The 19,941-nt window shown below is 39.7% G+C and overlaps 1 protein-coding gene and 1 non-coding gene across 4 annotated transcripts in view; one reads left to right on the top strand and one right to left on the bottom strand.

Annotated features, from left to right (window-relative positions):
• RASGEF1B (RasGEF domain family member 1B) overlaps window positions 1–19,941 on the bottom strand; it is a 614,689-nt gene that overhangs the window by 138,426 nt on the left and 456,322 nt on the right. The window lies entirely within an intron of this gene.
• On the top strand, window positions 2,243–2,369 carry LOC127483341 (small nucleolar RNA SNORA5). The gene has a single exon (XR_007909536.3). It is a non-coding gene; the product is annotated as a small nucleolar RNA SNORA5 (small nucleolar RNA).

Raw genomic sequence — 19,941 nt, 5'->3', positions numbered from 1 at the left:
AGGAAGTCAAAGCACCCCACGGAGAGAGAGACCAAGTATAGAGGGAGATTGTACTTCACCTCTGGGAACCTCCTCATTCTTCCTTTGCTTTTCCATTGTTCGTACTTAACATGAAGCAGACAGAGCTGACCATGTGTAAGCAGAAGTCCGCAGCGAAATGTAGCTCAGAGCAAAATGAATGATGGCTTATGGAAACCTGAGGATTGGAGTTCTGTTTCATCAACAGGGTATAATTTTAACAAACTTCCAATCCTGAAAGATTCAAAGTACAGTTTGCAGGTAGGTTGTACATGCAAAGATTCATGATCTGCAGGCTCTGACTTGCAGTAGGAGGCATTTATCTCTTCTGGTTCAGGGAAGGCAGTATAGTGTGCGGCTGAGATCAGTCAGGACTAAGAGTCAGGAGATGCACAGCTTGGCCATTCCCTTGCCCTGTGATTTGGCGGCAGGAAAGTCTGTGTGGGCTTTTCAACTTTTACAAATTGAGACAATGCTGAATAATATAAAAAAATAAAAACTTATTTGAGAGAGACAGAGAGAGTGCTCTCACTCTATGGTTTGATCACCAAATGCCTTCCATGGCCAGAGCTGGGTAGGGGATGATACCAGGGACTGGGATTGAATTGACATTTTTTAAGTTGACAATTAGAAAATGTCTTCCCAAATTCTTACACATTCTTTAAATATCTAATGTTTAATGGCTACATAATATTTCAGAGTATGACTATCATTTAGTGGCTACATAATATTTCAGCGTATGACTATCATGTGTGAAAAGCCAAACTGCCAATCAAATTGGCTATTGTAATGCCATTAAAAATTATCCCCCGGGTATTAGGAGGTCTAAGACCTGCAGTTGCCTAAATGAGTCAAGAAAAAGCTCCATCATTCTGATCAGAAATGGCAACACACATTCAAGCCCAGGCACACACACTAGCGTAAAAAGTAGAATTTAGCCCAGAGCAATCTAGCCTGCCTTCCGAAAACTCCCTTGAGTACTGTTTTGCTAGCTGAACTCATTACAAATTGTTTTTATGGAGGGCGCAGCAAGTAGTTCTCAGTTCTCTATGTCACTGCAATTCAGAGTTAGCAGTCAGAGCTCCACCCCAACCTGATCTAGTCCGGGGATGAGAAAATGGGATAAAGGCCACTGTGACCTTGAGATGAGCAGAGTAGGAGTACAGGAATGACACACGTGCCTAAAGCCCAAATCTACGCTTTCATTCTAAGGGAGATGGAAAGAACATAAACACACCCCAATTGTTATTAAAAGAAAGACAGAAATGGTATCAGCTCATAGGTGGGCACACACGCTTGGGAAACCTCCATCAGGCTGTGAGGAATCCATGCTGGAGTCTGTTTCAAAATATAAGACCAAACGCTGCTCTTGGTAGGGTTTGAAATTGGTGGTAGCGGGGAATCTATCACGTCCCTTCACACAAACTGACTTGAAATTCTCACGTGGGCCCTCCTTCCCACCATAATGGGACAATTAATCTTTTTAGCCTGAATTTCTTCCAAACCCCTAAACTTACACCAGTCTTCTCACAAAATTTCACCAGTTCATTATCATCAGTTCCACAGGAGAGAAAACCCAGTTTTACTTAAAGCAGCGGGAGCGACTCTGAGATGCAGCGGCCTTCTCTTCAGTGCTGTCTCACTTACTACCTGTCTGCAGAGAATGGACGGCAGACGCCGCGCTGTAGCTTAACCACCACTGAGGCTCTGTTTCAGTGTCTCGTTCATTTTATCTAGGAATGATCAAGGGCCTACTTAACCCAAAGGTTAATTCTGAAGAAAAGCGAGATGAAGTGTGTAAATGCATTTTATAAAATTTCAAGCTATTTGCAAATGGAAGGTTTTGCTTTTACTGGAAGGTCAAATAAGCAACAACATTGAGATCGGAACAGACTAGGCTAATACAGACTTGGGCTCAAATGCTACTGCACACTTGACACTGGGCAAGTTTTTCATTTCTCCACAGTTGGGTTTCCTCATCTATCATAGGGCAGAATTGACGTATTATGTACTTAACCGGGGTTAAATGTGTTCTGTATTAATGACGCCTTCCTCACAAAGTTAATGAGTAGATGAAATGACATTTGTCATGTCTCCCCAACAAAAGTGGTCTCAATGGACAGCCTTGTGTTATCACAGAGTTAAACAGAAGTGTCACTGGTTAGCTGCAAGCTATCCCGAAACTTTCCCTGGAATATCTTTTGACCAAAATATTTAAAAATGCTACAGCTGTGTCAAATTAGACACCTGCCTGCCTGTGGCAGGTGCTGGCCCAAAAGGCTGTGGAGTTGTGACTTATGAGCCCTGTCCCCCCAGGTCGGGCTCACAGATACATTTGGTCACAGACAGCGAGAAAAGAAAAAATAAATAAATAAAAGAGAGGAAAACATGTATATATATATATATATATATATATATAAATGGAGTTGATTTTATCTTTCTGATATTGTATTTCTAGCTATAGGGAGTATACATCTCTGTTTAGAAAATCCAGGAGAACAATAAAACATTCTAATTAAATGTTAAAAGCAGTATGGTCACCAGATTAAAATAAATATTCAAAACGTACAATTAGCTCTATGCATCATATACTAACAGGGAGGGAATGAACTTCCCCATGATGGCTCTGGAAGTAATTGGGGAATGTGGAGAAAAAGCAATCATCCTAGATCTTCACCTCATCCTAAACATGAAAAACCATTCTTCCAATAATTATTTTCATATTAAATGTAAATACTGACACCACTCAAATACTCTCAGGAAAGATGAACTTGGGTCCCTCCAAACATACATATTCATACATCTGTAAATTTAACTCTATGGAGATATACAGATAAAAGAGACTTACTTAGATGTCCAAAAGTGTGGTAATGATATAAATGATATGAGAAGACTTCCTGTTGTGACAACTGATTGCCAGCATTGACCCAAGTCACCTGCTTCACTGTGGGGGAGGGTGCTCTCTCAAACCTCATTACAGCATATGTGCGTCTGAGGCTTCCTACAGGATCTGGTTAAAGAAAACACTGTTCCCAAATAGGAAAGGACAATCTTTGGTCTAAGTTCCATCAGTAACTTTATCTTCTTCCTAGAATGCCTGTGTAGATTCTTATTCTACAGCTCTATATGAGGAGTCTTCAGAAAGTTCATTGAAATTGTATATGGTTATAAAATACTATGTGTGGGTGGCCGGGGCTCACTAGGCTAGTCCTCTGCCTGCGGTGCTAGCACCCCGGGTTCTAGTCCCGGTTGGGGTGCCAGATTCTGTCCCGGTTGCTCCTCTTCCAGTCCAGCTCTCTGCTGTGGCCCGGGAAGGAAGTGGAGGATGGCCCAAGTGCTTGGGCCCTGCACCCGCATGGGAGACCAGGAGGAAGCACCTGGCTCCTGGCATTGGATTGGCGCCGTTGGCCGCAGCACACCGGTCGTAGTGGCCATTTGAGGGATAAACCAACAGAAGGAAGACCTTTCTCTCTGTCTCTCTCTCTCTCTCTCACTAACTCTGCCTGTCAAAAAAAATTAATTAATTAATTAATTAAAAAAATACTACGTGTGGGTTTCAAAATTTTTTCCTTCAAAACACTTTAATTCAATTTTTCATTAAATTTTGAAGTACTCTCATGAAAGAATACCTACATTTAGAATCTCAACCAATTAATATGTTATGCCAACTGGGAAAATCTGAATATATACCCTTGGTATAAAGTTTTATGAAAGCCTTAAATAATTAAGGTCAGAGAAAAACATTCATTTAAAATTATGAGTGATTATTTCTATTTATCATGTGATTTTAAGCTAAAAAATAAACTTAGGATTTCTTATCCCCTCCTACAGCCCATTTTACCCAAATGACACTTTTTTTTTGGAGGGGCAGAGGTAGCAACAAACATGAGGTTCTACCACATAAAACACAGTAAAATTTACAAAAAAACTCTTTGTCCATAATTTTAATCAAAAGTTCAGTAATCAGAGCAACTGCTCATATCCCTCATCATCTTGCCCCCAGTTAGAAGCCCATTCTGGCTTTTTTTTTCTGGTCTCCTTCTTCTCCCTTCTACCAAATGTTTCCAACCTCTGGCTATCTTCATACCTCCTCTCTGTCCCCTACCCCTACTCCCACCCAACCAAGTATCTCTATACTTCTAATCTTCTTTTTGTATATATTTATGCACCTGTTCTTATGTACATCAGTGTAGCCTGTATTCTCTCACCTTTTCATATTCCAATCCACGGAGTCAGCATTCCTTCTTATGAGTAAGGCCATGATGAATGGGAGAGAGAGGTAAAGGCGGAGCAATTACAAACACTCAGCAATTAAACAACCACATGCTATATTTTCCTATGGACCTTGTCACATGTGTAAAAAAAAGTCACTATGAAAACACTAAAGTTCCAATAGGAAACAGGATCGAAGACATTCACATACACTTTACTGAAGCAGAAATATGAAAAACAAATGGATACAGAAAACAAAACCAACTCTGCTAGTATGCAGACAACAGCAGATGAAAACAATGAGACATGATTTATCCTATCAAAGCAGCAAAGATGAAAACTTACAACATTGCTTTTGGAAAGAGTGAAATCAACTGTCTAACATACTACTGGTAGAAACTTAGACTGAAAGCGGTTTTGCAATGCAAAATAGAGCAGTATGTATGGTGAGATTTTAAGTTTCTAACCTTTTCACACATTGCTAGAAACAATAAGGAAGTAATATTCGAAACTTACATAGATCTAGGAAATTACATTATCTATTTTTACCATTATTTATCAAGACAAAAGTTAGAAGCAACCAATAAGTTCACAATTGACTGTTGGTAAAAATAAGTTAAGCTATAGCAATACACTCAAATATTAGTTATTAAAATTGAGATTTTTGAAATCTATGTAATAGCATTGTAAAATGCTAATGCTATAATGTGAAGTTAAAACATGTTGAGTAGGGGCTGGCGCTGTAGCTTAGCAAGTTGGGCTCTGCCTGGGATGCCAGCATCCCATATGGGCGCCTGTTCCAAACTTGGCTGCTCCACTTCTGATCCAACTCCCTGCTGACACACTTGGGAAACCATCACAACAAGGCCTAAGCCCCCTTGGGCCCCTGTACCCACACGGGAGACCCAGAAGAAGCTTCAAACTCTGGCTTTGGATCCAGCCTAGCTCCGGCCTTGCAGCCATTTGGGGAATGAACCAGTAGATAGAAGACCTTTCTCTTTCTCTCTCTCTCTCTCTCTCTCTCTCTCTGCCTCTACCTTTCAAATAAATAAATAAACCTTTTAAAAAAATGTTGAGTAGGAGGCCAGTGCTGTGGCATAGCAGGTAAAGCCATCGCCTACTGTGCCATCATCCCATATGGGGGCTGCTTAGAGTCCCGGCTGCTCCACTTCCAATCCAGCTCTCTGCTATGGCCTGGGAAAACAGTGGATGATGGCCCAAGTCCTTGGGGGCCCTGTACCCTCGTGGAAGACCAGGAAGAAGCTCCTGGCTCCTGGCTTTGGATCGGCGCAGCTCCGGCCATTGCAGTCAGTTGGGGAGTGAACCAGTGCATGCAAGGCCTTTATCTCTCTCTCTGCCTCTCCTTCTTCCTCTGTGTAACCCTGATTTTCAAATAAATAAAATAAATCTTTAAAAACAAACTTCATGTTAAATAACATAACTCACATAACAAAAATGAATGTAAATATACCAAAATATTAACTGTAGTTATCTTTGGATTGTGGAAACTTTTATTTCCTTCTTGACTTTTCCTAAATTTTCCAAATTACCCTAAAGAGGAAGATTGAGGGAGTATTTCTTCCATAATTAGAAAAGAGTTTTATTTTTTCCAAAACCAAGAAATTATATCCAAATGGAGTTGTAAATAACCAAGTGCCATTGCTATCTGTCCTTAATTAACATTTTAAACTCATGGATGAAAATTAAAAACTAAATCTCTTGTCCCTAGGAGAGACTTCCTTGAGGAAAGAACAGGACATTCTAGCTGCAAGTAATTTGATGGAGTCAGAGACTAAAAAGAGAAGTGTGGACAAATAATGACAGAGCATAATGAGAGTTATACACTTTCAGGAAAAACTTAGTTACTTGTTCTAAATGATACAGAATGCAATGACTTACTAGAAGCCATTAAAGATGAATTATTACATTTATATTTTTACTCATCTGAAGTCACTCATAGGTTTTACAGAAAAAATATTTTTAGTAGATTATCTCCACAACTGTATTCACAAACAGCCACATCTTTCTTTGATATCTGGTTTTTTCTAACTGCATGACCACAGACAATCATTACTGAACACCTGGTGCTAAGACTAGGATTTGTTACTGACCATTATGAATGTTTAACACACAGGCCTGTTGGACATGTCACTTACAAACCACTCACAGCACCATGGAGCAGAAAGTTAGCAATGGGGAAAGAACCTGATTGTTCTTTAAGATCATAGTTTAACCAAATCCCAACCTTTTACCTTCAACTGAGGGAGTGAGGTAGGAAGAAGAAAATAGTTAAGGATAAGACCATCTTCCCTGTGGAGTCTATCCATTCTCAGGTAGGCCTGATGACAGTATCTTTATTTAAAATACACACAGGGAATCTTCTGACCATTTAAAATATCCCCTGTGGATGAGATTCTAAGAAAAAGAAAACATCTCAGGAGAGTCCTGGATTTTCCTGAGTTCTTTAATTTCAGGGTAGTTCTGAAACTGAACATTCACCTAACAGCCAAGAAGGCCTCTGGAAACCCCAGCACCAAGCATGAGTTAAGAGTTCCTCTTGGGAGACGGTTTCTGCCTTTACAGAGATCTCAGGCTCACCCTCATGTCAGCCTCAATTCTAAGGTAATTAGATTCTCCTTGGCCACTCAGTGATTTCAGGCCAACCACCACACGACAGCTCAATCATCTAGATGGCCACACTTGAGGCTTCCTTAAAATTTTTTTTATTACAAATTATAATGCTTTTACCAAAAAGAGCACAAGATCTCTGTGTGGAGTTTAAGAAACAGTTATCAGGGAATAGTCACTATCAATCAAATTCAGAACATTGTCAACACCTCTAGAGGCACACTGTGAAGCCCTTCCTTGACACAACCCACTCTCTGATACACTCCCTCCTCTTCCCCAGCAAGGGTTCTTGGCCAGAGTTTTATCAGCACTGGAGAAGTGTCGGAAAGACTTTCCAAAAATAGTCCTCACTATACAGCACAAGACTCTATTTTGGCATTAATAAAAAGATTGCTACTATTTTGAAATTTTTCTCTATTGATCATAGGAAGTAAATCTTTCCCAAGGCATAAAAGACACATTAGGTTCTAGAGGATAACTTTTATTTAGAAGTTCAAAATAATTCAATTTTCTTTTTTATGATTATATCTAAAAGAATATTATAAGCAATTTACATTCCCTTTTGAAGTCTATATTTAAATCTCTTAGCTATTTGTTTCTTAGTATTTTTTCCTATCAATCTCCACGGGTATATGTATATGCATGTGTATATTTAAATATATTTCTTCATCTGCCATATTTGTAACTAATATTTTCCCTAGCCTTTTTTTAAGAAGGCATAGAGGTTCTGGATTTTACTTATGTAATGGATTATATAAACTGTTTCCTTTGTGATTTTCTTCCAAAGACTTTCACCTAATTTGAATGGATATTTTCAAACATATACAAAAGTAGGAAAATATTATAATGAATTCCCATGTACTTACTACCCCCACATTCAACAATTATCAATATTCTGCAATTTTTGTTTCATCAATTCTCTTCCTTTCCCCCAAGGTTCTTTTGGTGGCACATTCCAAAGTAAGTCTCAGACATAATATTATATAACACAGAAATACTACAGAATATATCTGTAGCTGATAACAGCTTTATAAACAACAATCAACATCTCCATCAATATTAAGAATAATTCTTTCATATCTAATATCTGGTCAGGCTCAATATTTCCTGATTTTTTAAATATCATTATAAAAATCTGCATTCACTTGTTTTTATTTATTTAAAAAGCAGAGGGAGAAAAAAGAGAAAGACAAAGACAGAGATCTTCCTTCTACTGGTTCACTCTCAAAATGCCTGCAATACCTGAGGCTGGGCCAGGAAAAAGCTAGGAGCCTTGGCCAGCACCACGGCTCACTGGACTAACCCTCCACATGTGGTGCCGGCACCCCAGGGTTCTAGTCCTCGTCAGGGCGCCAAATTCTGTCCTGGTTGCTCCTCTTCCAGTCCAGCTCTCAGCTGTGGCCCGGGAGTGCAGTGGAGGATGGCCCAAGTGCTTGGACCCTGCACTCGCATGGGAGACCAGAAAGGAAGCACCTGGCTCCTGGCTTCAGATCAGCACAACACGTTGGCGGTCATTTGGAGGGTGAACCAACAAAAGGAAGACCTTTCTCTCTGTCTCTCTCTCTCACTGTCTAACTCTGACTGTCAAAAATAAATAAATAAATAAATAAATAAAAAGCTAGGAACCCAAAACTCAGTCTAGTGATGGAATTTTGAATGGTTGCAATGCTTTTCTAAGGGGAACACAATTTGTTGTCTAAACACTCAGTAATTTTCTCAACACTCTTGGTGTCTTGACCTTGGAACATTAGAGAAAGACTCATTCTTTACATAGACCATATAGCGGAACTGCATCTGAAAGAACATCTTAGGAGACTGAGTGCCAGTTGTATCCTCTTACAGTATATAGCACTTCTAGAATAGAAAACTATCATTTTTGTGATTATTTTGTTCAATCACTAAGTTTTTCAGTCTTGAAAGTGTCAGCTCTTTATTCCTGCAAACCATTATTTTACCATTGAGAGAAACAATCTTAAAAAAAATCTGATACCATCAAATTACTAGAGGAGAACATTGGGGAAACTCTGCAAGACATTGGCACAGGCCAAGACTTCTTGGAAAAGACCCCAGAAGCACAGGCAATCAAAGCCAAAATAGATAAACAGAATTACATCAAGCTGAAAAGCTTCGGCACTGCAAAGGAAACACTCAGCAAAGTGAAGGGGCAACCACCAGAATGGGAAAAATATTTGCAACCTTGGAACTGATAAAGGATTAATATTCAGAATCTATATAAAGAGCTCAAGAAACTCAACAACTACAAAACAAGCGATCCAGTTAAGAAATGGGGAAAGGACTTGAACAGGTATTTTTCAAAAGAGGAACTTCAAATGGCCAAAAGACATGTGAAAAAATGCTCAGAATCACTAGCCATGAGTAAAATGCAAATGAAACCACAATGAGGTTTCACCTCACTCCAGTTAGAATGGCTCTCATACCAAAATCAACAAACAACAAATGCTGGTGGGGATGTGGGGAAAAAGGTACCCTAATCCATTGTTGGTAGGAATATAAAATAGTACAGCCATTGTGGAAAACAGTATGGAAATACCTTAGAAAGTTGAAAATAGATATACCATATAACCCAGCAATCCCACTCCTGGGAATTTACCCAAGGGAAATGAAGTAAGCATAGCAAAGAATGATCAGTACCCCTATGTTCATTGCAGCTCAACTCACAATAGCTAAGATATGGAATCAACCCAGATGTCCCTCATTTGATGACTGATAAGGAAATCATGGTATATATATCTACTATGGGACACGACTCAACCATAAAAAGAATGAAATCCTGTCTTTTATAACAAAATGAATGCAACTAGAAACCATTATACTTAGTGAAATAAGCCAGTCCCAAAAAGACAAATATCATATATTTTCCCTTCTCTGTAGTAACTAATACAGTACCAAAAATATACTAAATAGGAGTGAAATTCAATGATTGTTTACAGCCCCTTTCTCTACTGTTGAGGAACAGTGTTTTTTCTTCTTCTTCTTACTATTTGTTGAACTTTTTACTTAGTGTAAAGTTAGTCTTATGAGTATAAAGTACACTGAAAGTAGATCATTGTAAAAATTAAGAGAGGGAATACGAGAGGAAGGACGAGGAAGGGTGGGAGCATGAGTTGGAGGGAGTCTAGGGTGGGAAGAATCACTATGTTCCTAGACCTGTATAGACGAAATACATGAAATGTGTATACTTTAAATTAAATTGTTAAAAAATCTACATGATATAATGACTCAAATGTAAGTAGAAGGAGTTATAGTTCCTTCTCCCCTCTTTAAGAGAAGGAACATTTTATCTCTTTCCAAATGTTGGCACCTTGTGTCTGCTCCTTAAATTGGCAAAAATGAAATTATTTAGGCTATTTTTTTTCTACTCTAGGAAAATACATATCAAATACTTAGTTTTAATCAGAGTTGGGAAATGGAAGGATGGTGTATAAGACTTATTGTGAATGATTTCCCTGACTCCAAAAACTTCCAGTCCAACTAATGCTAGGCTAGTTTTGCAAATATCTAAATCACATTAACATCTTGCTTAAGGACCATCTATATCATTGCCCATGGCTTAATAAAGCAAATTCAAATTCAAGTTCAAGTATCCCACCATCTAGGCACCCTTTCCTTTTCCCATTCATTCTTCAGAGTTAATGCTCTAAAACCATCACTCTATGTACTGATCCTGTGTGCTTTTATGCATGCTAATTTTCTAACCTGAACATCTTTCTTGTTCCCCTTGGCCAGTCTAGATTTTGGTCTTTTTTTCCCTCAAGTCTGGACCCAGCTTAATTTCATCTACAGGCATTTTCCTGAGGGAGGTCCTCTGTTCTTTAAAATTACACATCTTTAGAAACAGATGGATTAGTTTAGCACGTATTTTGTTTTCTTTGACTGTTTACAGCATATTGGTTATGGTTGTCAAACTAGATTACAAGAGCACAAGCAGTATGCTACACAGGGCTTTAATGTTGGACCTCATTGAAATAAAATCCTATGTAACACTTGAAAGGATAATCCACAAATGACATGATCCTAAGAGAATGGAATATTTTTAAAATGGCCACAATTTCCATGTCTTCATGTGTAGGATTTTTGAGAGTGATGTTGAAGACCTTCCTATCAAAAGAGGGAGCCCATTTCTCCAGTCTTGAACGTTGCTGATCTTGGGAAACAGTTTGGTTGGTAACACGGGGCGAGAAAGGGTGTGCCTGTCCTTAGCCTAGGATTCATGGGGCCTTTCTTCATTTCACTTGCTGTTATGATGCCATTCCCCTGCCACATGGATAAGGCCAAGATAATCTGCTGAGGGAACAGAGACTATGTCGAGCAGAGGCCAGCTCTGAGTCATCCCAGCTGAGGTTCTTCTGGACCAACCAGCTCTCACCTGACCTGGCAGTGACCACAGTTGCGTAAGTGAACCCCAGACAAGTCCAAAAGAACCACTGAGCTGAGCCCAACCCAACTGCTGGTACACAGAATTAGGAGAAAAGTCATTAGTTTAATCCACTAAGTTTGAGATGGCTTAATTTACAATATATAATGGGTACAAATGGAAATAAAACATGTTAGATGACAGAATCTTGATTCTCAGAAATTTTAGCATTCTAGCACAGTAAACCATACTAATAAGACAAAATATAACTGTGATAATACAAAATTCTAAACTCAAGTTAAAAAAAAATAGGCAGAATATAGAATAGCAGAGATAAAGTTTACCCAAAAATAGTCACCTTGGTTGACCACGAGCATATGACTTCACCCTGTGATTCTACTCTACCAATAAAGCCAATTTTACATAAAATGTAGTTTTATGCTGTGTACATTAAGAGCCAGTAATAGATTTTGTTCAGAGGACAATGAACATGATAGTGAGTGCCTTAAAATAATCTCCTGTAAGAAAAAAAAATGGAACACAATGCAATTGTGAATCTAAGAGGAAGATTGGAGAAATAGAATCGATAAGATAACAACCTTTATCTATTTGAAGTGTTACCATGTGGAAAAGGGATTCAATTTGTTTATTGTCGCCCATTGTGTGGGACATTAAATTAGGACTCATGAACAGGGTAGATTAGAGGTCAACCTAAGGGACAAGTTGAGCTAGAGTGGTTGCCTATCTGTAAGGTCTAAGAATGCAGACCATGTAGACAATGCCAGGTCCTCTATCTACCAGCTGTGTGAGGTTGGGCAAGTGAACCAACCTTACTAATCCTCAATTTCAACATTTGTAAAATGGAAATAATAACAGTAGTATTCATCATTCATAATGCTGTGATCAGTATTAAATAGGAGTTTTGAAAATGAAACCCCAGGGCCGGTGCTGTGGTGTAGTGGGTAAAGCTGCTGCCTGCAGTGCTGGCATCCCATATGGTGCCAGTTCAAGTCCTGGCAGCTGCACTTCCAATCCAGCTTCCTGCTAATGGCCTGGGAAAGCAGTAGAAGATGGCCCAAGTGCTTAGGTCCCAGTATCTGCATGGGAGATCCAGAAGAAGCTCCTGGCTCCGGGCATTGGATCAGCCCAGCTCCAGGCATTGCAGCCATTCAGAGAGTGAACCACCATTGGATGGAAAACCTCTCTCTCTCTCTCCCTCTCTCTCTCTCTCTTTTTCTCTCTGTCTCTGCCTCTCTGTAACTCTGCCTTTCAAAGAAATAAATAAATCTTAAAAAGAAAAAAAAGAAAATGTAACTCTTGGCTCAAGTTCTGGCACTTATCAAGCACTCAGTTTCAATTATTATTAATGGTAAGAACTGTATAAACATGAAATGAGCTGCCCCAGGAAGCAGAAAGCTCCCTCACTGAAAATATTCACAGGAGGCTTGGCAGATGTTTGTCAGACAGATTAAGCATCAGATGGGAAGTTGGAATAGGTGACATTTAAATTACCTTCCAATCAGCGCCTATATCCCTTATGGCTTGATAATTTCTTTTTAATCTTTCAGAATACCCTAGCACTACTAAACAAATGATATTCATCTAATACAGTCAATAACTCTTTGTGATTATATAGTTATAAATATATATTTTACTCATCGCAACAGTCATTTTATTCTGAAATGAAGGTGTATGAGGATTTTGATTTTTTGGTATTTCATGCTCTCTAAATGAAGCATGTCAGTAAAGTTTTTTTTATTATTATTATCACTATTGACTAAAGCCAGAGTGTGGATTTTAGTTTTGTCAACTCTTATTCGTGCATTGTTTAAACTCACATGTGCATATTCTCATCTTTTCACAGTTGGCATTCCTCTAGCAGAATGCTCAACTTTAAAAAGGCCAGATATTTTCAAGGTACAAGAAGCCTAATTTTCTTCTGTAATGGACTTCATATGAAAAGTCCAAGCTAGAGTCAGTAAGCAATTTTTCCCTCCTTTTCATACATACATCACCTGGAAACCCTGACCACAAAGACATAGCAGACAGTTCTAACTCCCACTGCAATTCTCTTTAAGAAAATAGATCTGATAGAATCACTTAAATAGGATAATATGCCTATCTTCTTCAATTATCTCATTGTTATCAGTTAATAGAGAGGAATTCATACTGGCCAAGGTACCTGTCTTTATGGTCTCTAACTGATAAAATCATTCCTTTTCTTACAGTGAGTTCCAATGTAATCATAGGCATTAATCATCTGCGAGGAAAAGAAGTGTTTGCTTTCCTCATTATTGAAAGTTGAAAGTCTGGTACTCTGGCCAAGAGAACTCTAACATATATAAACTAAGAGAAGAATTCAGAATTTTAGGTTGGAAAGAACTCCAGATTCCAGATACGTGGTGAGCAGAATAGAGAAGCTACTCACAGACACAAACAGAATGTCGGGACACTTCAGTTCCTAGTGTGTGCCAAACGTTGAGCCGCATGCTCAACACAAAAATATAAAATGTGCCTCACTACTAAGAGGAGACAGAAATACAAGCAAACACCTTCCATCAAGAGAGAGCAATAATACAGTAGAAGAAAATGCAACGTGCAGAATAGAGGTTACAGCAGGGGAGGAAAAGAAGCGGATGTAACTTGCAAGACAGATTTTGAAAAGGAGGAGAGAATGAATGCGGAAAGAGCAGGAGGAAGAGCATGGAGAATGGTACAACGTTGAAAAGCATTGCGGGCAGCATTGGTAGGAATGGCTGCGAGGGCTGGGGCTGGAAGGGCAGATGTGTCACACCTGCTTCACTCTGCTGTTCAGAGACTCGAGCTCATTCAGTAGCCATGGGGAAGCCATCCCACCCCCTAGTCAACGGAATGGGTCATATTTACAATCTGTATCCAATATCCGGATGAAGGATGATAGGTAGAGCCATCACAATGGAGAAGGAGAGGGCAAGATGTTTCGGCTTTTGAAGCATCTGAATTTGGTGTCTGACTAAACAGACAAAAGAGAGGGGGCAATTAGGGATGACATGAATTGTTGGGTAGAAGGCAGGAACCACTCAATGAGGGAAGCAGAAGGGGAAGAGGCTCACTAGGTTAGTTTTGAACATGGAGAGTAAACGAACCAATAGAATTTATTAGCTCTGTGCCCTTAGACAAGTTTTTTATCCTCTAGGCGTCACCTGTAAACTGACTGAATGGGAAACTGCTATAAATAATTTACATTCGCATTTGGCACAGTCATCAAACAATGAAAACTGTAATTACTATTGTTGCTATAAATTATACCAAATTGCCTTGGATTACCGTGTGCCTCACACATGGTAGGTACTCAATGTCTGTTTATTTCCTAGTGGACACTTAGCCAATGTCTAGCTCAAAATGCAATTCACCAGGGATGGAACAGAAAACTGGAAGTATGACTGAAGTATTATAAGAGAGACTGAGAAGGTCAGATGAGAGAGAGAGAGAATGGTCTGCATTCACAAAATACAAGGGAGGAACGACTTTCCAGAACAGTTTAATTGAGCCAAGTGCTGCAGAGATCAAGTTAGAGGGGAATTGGAGTGGATCCTTTGGCTTTGGCAGTTACGGTTTTCCTACTGAACTTGGCTGGAACACTTCCACTGGTGCGTGGCATGGAGGAAACAACTTCCCCACCACAGAGCATGAGAACCACATTTTCTGTCTCTCCTTTTTTCTATGTTGTTTTAATCCTTACCTTTGATTCCCTTGGAAAGTCCTCTGTGTATAATTGTGGTTTCTGACTTTTGCAAATGAGTAGATAAGTTTGTTGGAGAATTATCATTCTGTCAGCAGCTGTCTTTGGAGGTAAAGCTGAAGTTGTCACTAAGGAATTTGTTGGAGAGCTTTCTGAAAGGCATTTAATGAAGTGCAGCCTGAACTCAGGTAATCACCAAGCATGGACCTCCAATTCCTCAAGGTGAGGATGCCTTTCCTTTTCTTTTCCTCCCACTCCCTCTCCTTAACAAGCAGCTACTATGTAGAAAGAATGTGCTTGGTGCTTTGGGGACATAAATAATGAATAAGGCACAATCCTGCCCCACCCCAACCCCTAGCCAAGGGGATTACGAGCCAGTGCTAAAGACAGGCATGCAATCAACTGAGCTTAAAATGAGGCAGGCAGAAATAAATTCATAATGGTACAAGCACCATTCTATGGGGGCCCAGATGTAATTCCTCACTTCTCATGAAATGCAGGAAATGACCTTTAAAAACAGAGACACAATTGGGGAGTTCATCGCACCCCAATTACCTCCCTACTCTTCAGACCATAAACTTTTATGTGATCTGCGCTCTGCTCACCTCATTCGTACTCATTTATTTTAACAGGCATCCAAGCTGCCCATATGCAAAACCTTAACAGGCATTAGTGGCAAATGGAGATTTCAGCTCCACCCTTGACTTTATTGTGATTCTTTGGTTAGACTGAACTGGAGGGATATTTAATAATATCATGTTGACTCTTGGCAGAGGGCGTGCAGGTTCTTAAATGAAAGGCTTAGCCTCACGGATTAGGTGAGCACTAAGCCCCCTTGTCCCGGAGGCGATAAACTGGGACACCTAAATGTATGAAGCAGCTTCTGAAGAACGCTGTTCTGATCTGAGTCACCTCACGGTGCCACCTTACCAGCTCACTCCCCCTTTCAAGTTCTTTATAAAGCAACCATCTTTAAAGGGGCAGCTCAACGCTGCAAGCGCGCACATTATTTCCCATTTGTGCAGCATTGCTATTTATACCCAAGGTCTTCTGGAAAAATGAAAATCCAAGGTTAGTTAACTGTGGCCAGAGTGACCTATAACATAAGCCAGATCATACTTTTTTTTTTTTGGCATCCACTTGCATCCTATCAGGAAACTTTGATCATAGTTCCACTAGGAATAGGAAAGACGCTGTCAAAAAAAAAAAAAAAAAAATAGGGAAAACAATCTTTCCAGCAGGTGGTTGAGGGAAAGGTGCTTGAGCCAGCCTGCCTGGGTCTGGATGCCAGTTCTACCACTTACCAGCTCTGTGACCTTGAACACCTGTTTATCCTCTAGGCTTCATCTGTGAAACGATTAAGACAGACACTGCTATAAAGGACTTAGGTTTCTATTTGACACCAAGTCCTCAAACAAGGGTAGCTCTTATTATTATTGCTGCATGTCTCAGACATGGTAGGTACTCAATGTCTGTATTTCTTAGTGGGTGCTTGGCTAGCTCTTAGCTCAGAATGCAATATTTCTAAGACATGCTTCATTGGGCTTCCTTAAGCGTACCCAGAGTACCGGGAAGGCAGGAAAACTGCATGAATTCTGCTGATAATTTCTGAGTGCAATTTCTTGGAGCTTGATTTTTTTTTTTTCAGCTATATGAAAGAAATGCATATTTATCCTATGACAGCCTCAGGTTCTGATTTTTTTTTTCTACTCCCAAGTGATACAAATTAAAGTTTACTTCTACCTCAACAATATAACAGGCAGTCTCCTTAGCATCTTTCCATCGGAAGTTCCTGTAGATATTTCTCAGCTGGGTTCTGGGAGAGGAACTGGGGCAGTGTTAAGGGAAAGTATCAGCACATGGAGACAGGGAAGGACTAAACACTGTCTCTGAAATACACATGTGACTGCATGCCCTTTGACAGTGGCACAGTCTGGGGAGGGCGTGTCATGTATGTGTGTCTGTGCATATCTGTGCACGTAGTCCTTATCTGTTGTACTGCATATTTCAACCTTTACAAATGAGCTGTAAGGCCAGACCTGAAGAACAAAAAAGACATCTGTTTCTAATGTCTATTGTTTCCCATTTTTATAGTGGTGAAAGAATCTACATGCTTGGAAATTAATTTTATAAACCTAATAAACACATCCTACACATATTAATTATTCATACTCACTTTTTCATGGCTTTTGGGAGTCAACATTGAATATTTTTATGCTTATGAGAGGACAAAAATTGCAGTGCCTTTGGTTTAAGCATATTTATTCAATCTTACGACAACTCATTTGAGCTTATCAAGCCTATTAACACAGCTTTCTTGCCGGGTAGGAATGTTGGGGTGGTAGGCTTCTTGTCTTTGTGCAAGGCTGCATTTTTCACCCAGTCGGACTGATGCCTCAGGACATAGCTAGTGTAGTAAACATCAGGCCAAGTTGTGTCTGAGTGGTGGTGAGAATCCAGGAATCTAAATTTAAGGTATATCTGGATATATTTCCACTTCTGTTTATTTACTATCCACAAAACAGTACTAACGATATTGATTGTAAAAATTCTTCATCTTGGGCAGGTATTGTGGTACAGCACACAGTTACTACTCAGAGTGCTGTGTGGCAATCTGGCTGCTCTGCCTCTGATCCAGTTTCCCACTAATCTCCCTGGGGAAGTAGCAGTTGATGGCCCAAGTACTTGGGTCCCTGCCACCCACATGGGAGACCTAGATGGAGTTCCTGACTCCTGGTTTTGATGTGGCCCCTCCTGGACTGTTGAGGGTATTTGGGGAGTGAACCAGCAGATGGAAGATGTATCTCTCTCTGTGTCTTTCCAGGTCACTCTTTCAAAAATAATGACTAAATCATTAATTCTTTGTGTTTAGTTAAATACAGTAGGATAGTAACAGAATATCACTTTCGCAATGATTATGAGCAAAGATAAGATGAAAATGCCTGACTGAATAACAAAATAAAATTCTTCATACATTTCGCAACAGACAGGCGCTGCCCATGGACTCTGTGCCTGTCTCAGTTAGGCAATTGACAAAGGAAACTGAAATGAACCCAACATGCAATAGTGGTAACACCTGACCTTTTCGAGAGTCAACTTACTATGCCAAAGAAGCGTTACTTCGGGTCATCAAAGAAGGAGGTACCTTTCTCTTAAGGGAGGAGAGAACTTCCACTTTGACCATGGCCTTGTCTAAATATGATCAGAGTCGGTGAACTCAGGGGGCTTCCATAGCCTTGGCAGCTCATGACAAGAGCCTAGGGTGATTACTGACGCCATAAACAAGAGTGTCAATTTGTTAAGTCAACAACAGGAGTCACTGTGCACTTACTCCTCATGTAGGATCTCTGTCCTTAGCGTGCTGTACATTGTGATTTAATGCTATAACTAATACTCAAACAGTATTTTACACTTTATGTTTCTGTGTGGGAGCAAACTGTTGAAATCTTAATGTATGCTAAACTGATCTTCTGTATATAAAGATAATCGAAAATGAATCTTGATGTGAATGGAATGGGAGAGGGAGTGGGAAAGGGGAGGGTTGCGGGTGGGAGGGACGGTATGGGGGAGAAGCCATTGTAATCCATAAGCTGTACGTTGGAAATTTATATTCATTAAATAAAAGTTAAAAATAAAAAAAAGAAGCGTTACTTAATTTTAACTAAAAGGCAGACAGATCTAGAATGAAGTGTCAGGTAACAATTCACTCTTCCCCAGTACCCTGTACAGTGGTGTTATAGCAAAAGCTGAAGCCCATGATGTTTGCCCAGGGAATCTGGACACCTTTCAGAGGATGAAAGATCAGAATCCGATGCCAAATACAGACCTGAAGACATTCGTGAATCTTTCTTAGCTAACAACAGCTCCTGCATACAGTAAGTAGCAATCGAAATGTCATTTGCTATGTTTGAGTATACTCAGTAGAAAACTGTTTGCCCCAGTCCGGAGGACAATTTCTTTGCAACTAGATATTTAGGGTTACTACTGCTGAACTCAAAGAAAGATTCTCTGCAGCACAGTCCTGCTCATCCCTTGGTTCTCAAAACCAGAAGTTAGCTTCCTTGTCTCTGCTTTCTCAACCAGGCTGAGTATGGGAGCTGGGTGTCAGCGAGTCAACACTTTCATTCCTTTAACAGAGATTACTGTCCCAGGCCCTGCCTTTTACCCTCACTGGATTCTAGATGACTTCTCCTACAATAGACTGTCTACGCTTTCTCTCCTGCTTTGTGTAATTTTGCACTAGAATATCATTGCAGTAACAGTAAAAATGACCAAAATAGTAGTGGTATAAAGGAGTTGGAAGTTGGCTTCTGTTTTTTAGGCAATACCAGTTGGAGCACAAGCAGCTGAGGATTCTACAAAGATTCTAACTTTTCAATGTCGTTTCTTCCATCCTCTCTTGAGCTATTGCATTCCACCTGCTGCTACCATATCTGTATTCCATTCAGCAAGAAGAGTGGGACTTTCCTCTGAAGGGTATGACCTACAAATTGCATTACTGTTTCCACTCACATCCCATTGGCCATAAATCATCCTCTAGCCACATCCAACTACAAGAGAGGCTGAAAAACCTACTCATTAGCTGGGTGGACATATGCCCAGACACAGCTTTTGTTATTTAAGAAGAACAAAACGAATCTTTAACCTGAAAGTTTTCTTCACTCTGTCACAAGAAGTCAAGAAGAAATATACTTGGCTTAATGTACTTTGTCTCAATAACCAGATGCTAAATGTATAGCGAAAGATCTAGCCACATCAGGAGTGATCACATACAAAAAACCCAAGACTATTTATTTATAATCATGGAAATCACAAGGGCTTGTTTTGCTAAGAATTATTATCTTATAATTCTTCCATTCAGGACCTTTAATATTTTTGGAAGAAGCAGTAGGTCACGGGCTAATTTGGGGGCTGGCTTCCCCATCTTCTTGGGTCACTGAGAACCCTAAATAATGAATCTTAAGTCTCAAGTCTATTCTTACAGAAT

This window comes from Oryctolagus cuniculus, chromosome 8, assembly GCF_051225735.1.
Source record: "Oryctolagus cuniculus isolate XC-2025 breed Fujian yellow rabbit chromosome 8, ASM5122573v1, whole genome shotgun sequence".
In the NCBI taxonomy this organism is placed as follows: Eukaryota; Metazoa; Chordata; class Mammalia; order Lagomorpha; family Leporidae; genus Oryctolagus; species Oryctolagus cuniculus.
This window is presented reverse-complemented; position numbering and strand designations above follow the sequence as displayed.